The following is a 9,501-nucleotide window of genomic DNA, read 5'->3' on the forward strand; positions in this document are numbered from 1 at the left end:
GGGACTGCAGTGCTGCCCTCCTCTCCCCCAAAGAGCACAGTAGACACAGAGCTGAGCCATGAGCTTGAGCCACATCCCTCTCTGGACTGATGGGTTTGAAGTTACAGCTGCCTGGCAGTTTGTCCTGCAGTGGGGTTGGAAGGGCCAGGCGTGTTCCCCACTGGGCTGGCTCATGGGCAGGGATCTCAGGCAGGGATCAGTGAAACTCTCTGCTGAAGGAATCTCACAGCTCCACACCAGGTGAGCTGTGAAACAGGACTGCCTTATCACCACCTCCCTCTGCGGAAATCCTCCAGGCTCGCACACACCCTGGCTGTGTGGGAGATGGGGTATTTGGAATGTCGAGTTTCTCAGGCTTCTCCCTCCTCCAGCCCAGCTCTTTCCACCAGAAAGTCCTCATTATTTGGGGAAGTTGCAAATCCATGGTGTAACCTCTTCAATGACAACACAGGGGGAGGGAACAGCCTCTAATAAAACAGGAAGCTCCAACATATAATCTGAGGTGTTCATTTCAATTAGGGATGAGCTTCATTACTCCTCAAGTTTTATAGCTACTTAGTTCTCAGCTCCTATGAAGGGTGAGACTACACAGGAGGTGTCTGAAAAGTCTGATGGAAAGAGTGGGTGAAATTGCACAGTGCATTCACCAATGAAGTGCCCAGGGTCAGGGTTTATTTGAACAGGTCTCCGGCTACATCCAAGACGTTTATGGATCTTGCCCTGAGGAACAGAGCAAGTTAAAATGCTACTGAACACATCTTTCCCACACCATTTAATTCCTTCTTAGTCCTGTTTGGTGTTGGTGAGTTAATGGCCTAATCACTTGTAATAAAATGTCCCAGCTTAAGCACCAAGGAGAGTGGGAAATCATACTGCTCATCACTGCTGAACTGGCATTTCTCCGTATAAACAGGAGCATGATGGGTTACAAAGACATGCCTGAGTTGAAAATTGAGGAAAATCAGAGCTTAATCCTCTCATTTACCTACACTTGAGCTATAAGAGCAAAGATGTTTATCTGCCACGGAGTGGCACGCAGATACACATCTGCCCCGCGAGGTCATGGACAGGTCATGGACAGCTCCCCATTCTTCTCTAGGAGTGGGGGGAGTCTGAAGATGCAGGGCATAGGTAATCAAACCAATTCAAATATTGTCATTAAATTCCATGGTTACTATTCCTCCCTTTCATGCTCATCATCACTTCTGGAACAGTTTATATTTGCAATTCACTGGATCAGCTGTCTGTCAAGCTACTCCCACCTGGCGTGGGGAGAGGATCCAGGCAGGACCCAGCAGTAGATGCTTGTCCTCATCCCACCAGAATCCCATCAGACCTCAAAGAAACAGGCACTGTTGAGGTGCCCCTCCAACGAAGCAAGCTCAAGACCTTTAACCAAACAACTTCCCATGGTTCCAAACACATGGTTTTCCAGCTGCAGCCTGGACAAGCTACAAACTCCTGACTAGTTTCTCAAAAGGCTTCTTTTAGTGAGCTCTACCTCCCTGAACACTTTAGTAAGTTGCTAGATATCCAGAAGCCTTGGTAGGCAGGTCATCAACTCATCATCAGTCTCTTCCCATATCCTTCCCATTGCCACCCCTTCAGATCTAGCAGTGGAGTTGTACAAGAGATGCTCCCTGCAGCTCCCAGGGTTGCCTCATCTGCTCACATCTGTAGGCATGTGCTGTCAGCAAATGATTGTAGTTTTTTGTCACTGCCCCAACTGCACAGTGCAGTCCCTTCCTTCACCAGTTCTAGTGCTCACTTTATCCTTCTGGAGAGCTGAGTCGGCTCATTCAATTAGCAAAAGATTCATGCGTGTGTGTGATTAGCACCTGAGCCTAGCACAAGAGGAACAGCAGGAGTGTCTGGCCATGTTAGTGGTAAAAGTGGGTCTGTCTTCACTTGGGAAGGGTAAACTGGTAAAAAACCTCACCATCCCACTGGTATAGACCAACCTTAAACTACCTCTTCCAAAACCATGCCATTCAGAAACCCAGTCAATCAAGACATAAATAAAGATATAAATGTTGCTTACATCATTAAGTTTAAGCACTCTCCCCATTTGGTGAGGAGGGAAGCTTAGGGTAGGAAGGGACTCCATAAGCAGTTATTTCAGGAGGTATAGGGTGGGAGTACCCAGAGTAGTAAGGAGAATCATGGCAGGCAGACAGGGACGATAACCTCTTACCCTGGCTCAGTTCTATCTGGAATAACATGCCTGATCACAGCCTGAGACCACAAATGAAGAGATAGAGGTATGAGTTAACCTACCCCACACATCGGTCATTGCACCCAGCCACACTCTGCTGCAAGAACACCTCTGAGAAACCATTATAGCCATGCTGCAGCTGTGGCTTTGTAGGCTTGAATTTGTAATTGCAGGCTCAGCATTCACTCTGAAAGTGGCCTGTTGTATCTAATTACAAACAGAGCCCTGCCTAACAGTCACGAGCGAGGTGCCAGCCAAAGCTACGCAGTGAGGTTATTGTTAGAGTGGAGAACAAGGGGTGTTGCAAAGAAAAGACCTTGGCAGCCCCCGTGGATGGCTACAGAGGCACACAAGGGCATACACAAGGCTGCAAATAATCACACTTACTACAATAGTCCAGTTTCACTGAGCTGCCACTGCACTGGCAGAGGCTTTACAAGCAAATCAGACCTTTGCCACACTTTCAAGTCAGCACAGAAAGTATGCTCCTCTTTCTGCTATATTTTTCCACTTGTTGCCATGATGAGGAAGAAGCTTAGATTTTCACCACCAACTGATTAAAGGAGGGTACAGGGACAGCTCCCACCTCCTCTGCCTATCAGTTAATTAGCACACAGGAGTGTGCTGTCAATAAAGGGTTTTCTTCCCTTTGATTGGACTCTCAGAAGCAAATTCTGAATATAGATTTCTTACCTGAAAGAAATTAGAAAGTATAGCCACAGATGCCCTATGTCACAGAGTACCTGTTTGCAAGTGACAGAGGAACAGAGGGACTGTTTCTGCCTACCCAAATTTTCAGGCACATGGGTGATAAAGAAAGCCAGAAAAAGAGAACCTTCCATCTATTTCATAGTTGGCTGTGAAAAGTGAGCACCATGCTAATGGCCAGTACAGGTTCAATGGAACAAGGTTCCAAAGATCACAACTGCTTTTAGAAAGAGCCAAACATGTGATTCAGTAGCTCTGGCAAAACTCCAGGCACATAATTTCCATATGACCCTCCACTATCTTAGTGTCATCAGCTTGATAAGACATTCAGAGCTGTCTTGAAGTGCCACAGCAGAATGTGTGAAAGCGCTTTCTTTCACCCTGGAAATAAAATGTTTTTGTGACTAATGACGGCATTTTGTTAATAAATAAATAAATAAATAAATAAATAAATACATACATACATACATAAATAAATAATTAAGTGTGCCACCACCCTTTACGTGGACACACGTGTGTCCTGCTGCCTGGATGGGCCCTTGCTGTCATTAATGGAATTCTGTGCACCCATGAAAGGCTTCCCACACAGATTGGATTCCTTGACGTGAGCCTAAATGTAACATAAACTGCATGCAGATATAGGGCTCACCATTTGTAAAGCTGCCTGGAAGGGCAATGCATCATACTACATAGTCTAATTCTGGTTGTTCTCTCCATCAGTGCGCTTTAATTAATCCCAGTGGAGTTAAATCACTGTGAGTATGTTAAACTTTTTTTACCTAGTTGACCTGATAAACAGACTTGGATGTCCATCACTAAACTTAATGGACACTTTTATGCTTCCAAAATATGCAAGGGGTACCCAGTTACAGGTGTGTATACATGTTGTTGAACCCTAGCCCCAGCCAGCAACTAAGTACCACACAGCCACACACTTAGCCCTGTCCTTTCCTCCCACCCCCAGTGAGAGAGGGAGGAGAATCTGAAAGAGGTAATATCCATTGGTTGAGATAAGAACAGTTTAATAAGTGAAATAAAGTTGTCAGTAGCAATAATAATGAAAATTATGATGATTAGAATAATAATAATTGTAAATAAAAGTAAAAAGCTTGGAATAAAATCCAAGAAAGGCAAGTGATACACAATACAATTGCTCTTTACCACTGACCAATGTTCAGCCCAATCCCAAGCACCAATCAACCTCTCCTGACCAATTCCCCCCATTTTATACATGGAGCATGACATTCTGGGGCGTGGAATATCCCTTTGGCTAGTTCAGGTCACCTGTCCTGGCCATACTCCCTCCTGGCTTCTGGTGCACCTCATCCACTGGCAGAGGCCAGAGACTGAGAAGTCCTTGGCTCAGGGTAAGCACTGCTTAGCAACAACCAAAACATCAGTGTGTTATCAACTTTATTCTCATACAGGACCCAAAACACACCAGCTACTAAGATTAAAATTAACTCTATACCAACTGAAACCAGGACACATGCCATGAAATGCAAGCTTGGTTATTATCAAGGTAACATCTGCAGATTTTGTGCCCCAGAGTCCTCTTAAGCTGAGTAAGGCACAACCAAGAATCAGTTCCCACGCTGAACAGCTAATGTAATATTAATTCTAAATGGACAGAGGGCAGATTTATCAGATATAGAAAATACCAAGAGACAATTGAACAAATAGTGGTCTGAGGAATAGGAGACCTAGCTCATCAGCTGTTTAATGCTCCCATGATGAACAAACCCAAAAAAATTAATGTCTTCAGAAGGATAATTGTCCTGCCCTACACATGGTGTGCACATCCATAAATAAGTAAAGTCATCCATAACTAAGACAATGGTGCTTAATGGCAGGTGTCACTTGCTAAGTCAGAGAAAATCCAGGTGGGCATGGCCAAAGCTCCAAGAAGAGCTACAGCTGCACAAACAGTTGGCCAGGTGGAGCCTGCAGATTTCTGCAGAAGATTATGCAATCTTGTTGTAAATGTTTTGGAAACACTGTTCATTCTTTTTTCTGTTCACTCAGCAGGGATTACTGGCATAGTAACTTCATCTATCATTTGCACAAGGAGATAAGAGCAAGGAAGGTGTAGGGCAGATCAAGCATCTCTCCTTTCCCTGTTCTCACACTTCCTCCACTGCAATTTTAAAAGGTGTACAGTTCAGCTAATGTGAGCACCTCTTATCTGGTTAATACGAGCTAGGAGAATATTGAACTAGTTTATTGCTTCCTGCAGCTGTACCACCTGAAGCTCAGATCTATCTCATCAAATATCATAAATGGCTGTAACAATGGACAGACATGGTCCTGCCTTGCAGAAAGGCACATCTAGAGAATGTAAAACAAGCATGGGGGGCTCTATAGTTGGAGGTCTCTGTAGATGGAGGCATTTACTGCCACCTTTCAGAAGTCACAAGATCAAACATCCAACAGGGACATTGGGCTCATATCCTGGGTGAAGAAGTGTGCTCAGCAGCTTGAGGGAGGTGTTTCTCTTCCTCTGCTTTGCACTTGTGAGACCCCATCTGCAGTACTGTGGCCACCTCTGGGGGCTCCAGCATAAGAATAATATGGAGCAGTTGGAGTGAACCCAGAGGAGGCCACACAGGTGATCAGAGCCCTGAACACCTCTCCTAAAGGGTCTGGGGCCATTCAGTCTTGGGGAGGGAAGGCTACAGGGAATCCCCCTTGCATCCTTCCAGTACCTAAAGGGGGCTACAAGAGAACTGGAGAAAACGTGTAATGATAAGACAAGGGAGAAAAGCTTCACACTGAAAGAGAGAAGATTTAGATTAGATATAAGGAAGAAATTCCTTCCTGTGAGATACTGGAACAGGCTGCCCAGAGAAGCTGAGGATGCTTCATCCCTGGAAATGCTCAAGGCCAGGTTGGATGAGGCTTTGGGAAGTCTGGTCTAGTGAGAGGTGTCCCTGCCCATGCCAGGGGAGTGGGAATGAGATGATCTTTAAGGTCCCTTCCAATCCAAACCATTCTATGATTCTATGACATAAGCAGACTGCTCATTACAAAAATGTTTTAGTGAGTTTGGCCCATATATCACCAGCTAAGGTAGGGAAGATTTTCACATTTATTCAAGGAAATTTTTGTAGAAACACATATCAGGCCTTTGAGTGTCTTCACCGGTCCTGATAAATATTTAATTCTTCTTAGTTTAAATCTTAGTTGAATAGAGCTAAGAGGATACCTGCAAGGTACATGAGGACCCTAACTTTACCTAATTTTCAATTGCCTAATTAACAATTCCTAAATTCACTATATAGTCAAGGAAGAGAAGGAGTCAAGAGGGAGATGCTGCTAACCAAAGTTTCCCGCTTGGCTTTGTGCCCTGATGTAATTTGATTAAACTGACATCTTCCCCAGTCTCTGAGACGTGAGGGGCCTTTGCCTTGGAGAAGGTGACTGTGTTCATCTCAAATGCCCAATTTGTGAGAGTGTCAGTTCTGGTAAAGGCCACTGCAACCCATTATGCTACATGCAATACAAGTGTAAAGTACCAAAAATGCAAAGTGTGATTAGTTGTCTAATTGCTTATTGACAAACCTCTAAACCTTCCACAGTGATGATAAAAAGCATACGGTGAACAGCGTTTTCAAAAAACCCAGCTATATTTTCTTGAACAGCACGGTGTCTACACATTATCTGGTTGATTCCATCCCCCATCCCCAGAGGCTCTTCTTTGAGGGTGTTGAGGAACCCATAGTGCATGAACCACTGGCAATATTTACTAAGAGACTGGTTGCAACTGAGCAACTTATATGTCTGATTCTCGTTATTAAATATTCCAAACTTTCATTGAGATTATTAGAACCTATTTAATGGCTCATTGAACTTAGAAACCATACAATTTTCCCATCAGCCATTTCCATCTAAATATTTATGATACCAGTTCATATGAGAAATAACAAAAGACAAAAAGAATTAGGAAGAGGGTGGGATTTCCTCAGATGCCTGGGAGCAAGATCTCTCCGTAACTCTAGCATAAACCAGTGGTGCAACTTAAAGGAAGCTAACTGAGAGACACAAAGCAAATCTGATGATGATGAAAGGAGAACCTGGTCATGTCTTTAAGGGAGTCTGCATAAATTTGGATACAAGGCTCTTTTCCATGATTAAAGAGAATATTTGTAATTACTCATTTCATTTTCTTTGGGTGTGGTAAGGAGTTTTCCACTCGAATTACTGCCTGGTATAAACTGGTGTATCTATTTCATTCTAGAATATAAGTCAAAATTCCAACATATTTTCCATCAGCATACTAAAAGCACAGCTGTGGCAGAGGAAAAAATCATTATGATTTCTTCTTTGGATGGAGTATTGATGGAATTATGAGAAAGACATAAGTTGTGATAGCTTGGTAACAAATCAATGCAACCTGTATCTTCAGATCCTCTAAACTTCCTGTATTTCTACATACTCTGGGGTCTGAGTTATCAACAGAGAAGAAACAATGAAGACAGAGCTGTTCTTTTTATCTAATTATCAGAAAGGACAATCCCACTGCCAGAATTCTTCAGTCCAGGTTGTCCGGATGTAATTCTGTACGAGCCAGAAGGCACAAATAAAGTCAGTGCGGGGCAGAACCCTCAGAAGAAAGTGAAGAAGACACAGGTGGTCAGGGCAGACACCTCCATCTTGCCTCTGCCCCGTGCATGTGAAAACAGACATGCTTGAGTCCAGTTGCAACAACGCGGCACCGAGCCCGAGTGAGATGCCTTGTCACTAGAGAGGAATTTTTAGCCCAGGCTAATACTACGATGCTTCCAGACAGGATCTGGCTTGCATCCAGCTGGCTTGCAGTACTGGGAAAAAGTACATGAAAACTTTCTGACCCATCCACAAAGAAGCACTGATGTTCAAGGGCATAATCTTCAAAATTGCTGCCTCATTGTACAAACACCTCTAGTTTTCAGCTTAAGGTTGTGTAGGCTTCTAATGTTCTGCTTGAGGGCTCTGTAGGAGTGTTGCATAATACCAAGAAGAGCGAAACTTGGCTCCTAGCTGACTCCTAAACCTGATCAGGAATGTCAAATCCAGCTGGTTTTTATTTTGGAAGAAAGTGATAGTGTGCACAACCTACTACTATCAGAAAGGTGAATCAACAACAAATAAAAATTATGTGAGTTTCAGTGTTCCCTTGTCTTTTTTTTTCCTTATAGGATAAAAGGCTTGAGCAGAATAGAGAGCAATTCCCCTAGACTGCTGTGAAAGCTGATGTGGGACTGGTTTTGTGCAATATACATAAGTATGACTGGGAATCTAAATATAGGAGTGACAAATCACTAGGCCTGGGAATTCTCCACTGACGTAGCCATTGTGATGCTAAAGAAGAGCATGGCTCCAGCTAAATTAGGTCATGAGATATTAGCACCTTTCTCTTTATGTTCCTTTTTCATAAGGAAATAAAATAACACAGGACCCACAGATAATAAGATTATAAGGCCAGTAATTCGAAAGACAAATAATGGAAGAACTGAAGTCATGTAAGTACCTCCTCATACCATCCACACATATATTTAAAGGACACTCCTTTTCCAGGAAGTTTAATCCCCAAAATTATTTCTCAGGAATCCCGTCATGGCAATGCAAGAAATAAAAAATATCCAACTGTCTTCTCCTCCCTTCTGGTAGAATTTGCTGCTCCCAGAGTAAAACCACTGGGAAATGCACCTGTTTACATGTAAAACATAGCAGATTTAGTAGGAGCTGTTTTAAACCAAAATGCCATGTCTTGCAGAAAACAGCAGGATATAAGCACTCATTTCTGCTGCTAATTCTCACCAAGCTGGGGAGGTGTAGAGTGTCTAGTGGCAGTCAGCAGCTTAAGTGACTCCGGGGTACACAGTGACGCGTTGCGCTTGTCTGAGCGCCCCAAGTGAGTAAGATTCTGGGCATGAGGAAACCTGATCTTTTCAGAGAGGAGCCTCAGGCAGGGGAAGGTGGACTAGCAAACTAGGGTACAGCGTGTTCCCTGACCTACACTCTGCATTAATATTGCCAGCTAAAGAACATTAGCAATTAGCTGCCTAAAAGCTCCGAAATTATTTGCTGCATGCATGCAGCACTGGAAGAAAGAAGCCCATCCCACTTCCCCACTTGGCACGAACTCTCTGATATCACAGGATGGCACCCTGGTAGCTCAGTTGAGCCAGCACCACTCTAGTTATTCCCCCTGTGAGCAAGTGTACCAGAGTGTGCACTGTGAGGACAGGGGTTTCAAGCTTGAGTGTGGAACTTGGTCTGCACTCCAAGGGAAGTCTATAGACCCTACACTGACATCAGAAGAAAGACTGTGATGTCAGAATACAAAGTGTCTCTCTGTGAAACAAGTTCTTCTCTTTTACACCCAAAATTCTCAACTCCATAATCAGGATGACATCACATTAACTCAGGATAGGGCCTGTTTCTGTTAAGGTTCCCCTCTGTCCATCATGTGTTGCCAAATCGCCCTTTTTCTCAATTAACTAAATAATGAAGAATTTGCCACAATCTGCTTTCTTTTTGAAATACAACAAAGCTGAAGCAACAACTTTATCTTTCCTTTTTTGCCTATGACAAAT

This window comes from Passer domesticus, chromosome 1 (genome assembly GCF_036417665.1).
Source record: "Passer domesticus isolate bPasDom1 chromosome 1, bPasDom1.hap1, whole genome shotgun sequence".
NCBI classification, from domain to species: Eukaryota; Metazoa; Chordata; class Aves; order Passeriformes; family Passeridae; genus Passer; species Passer domesticus.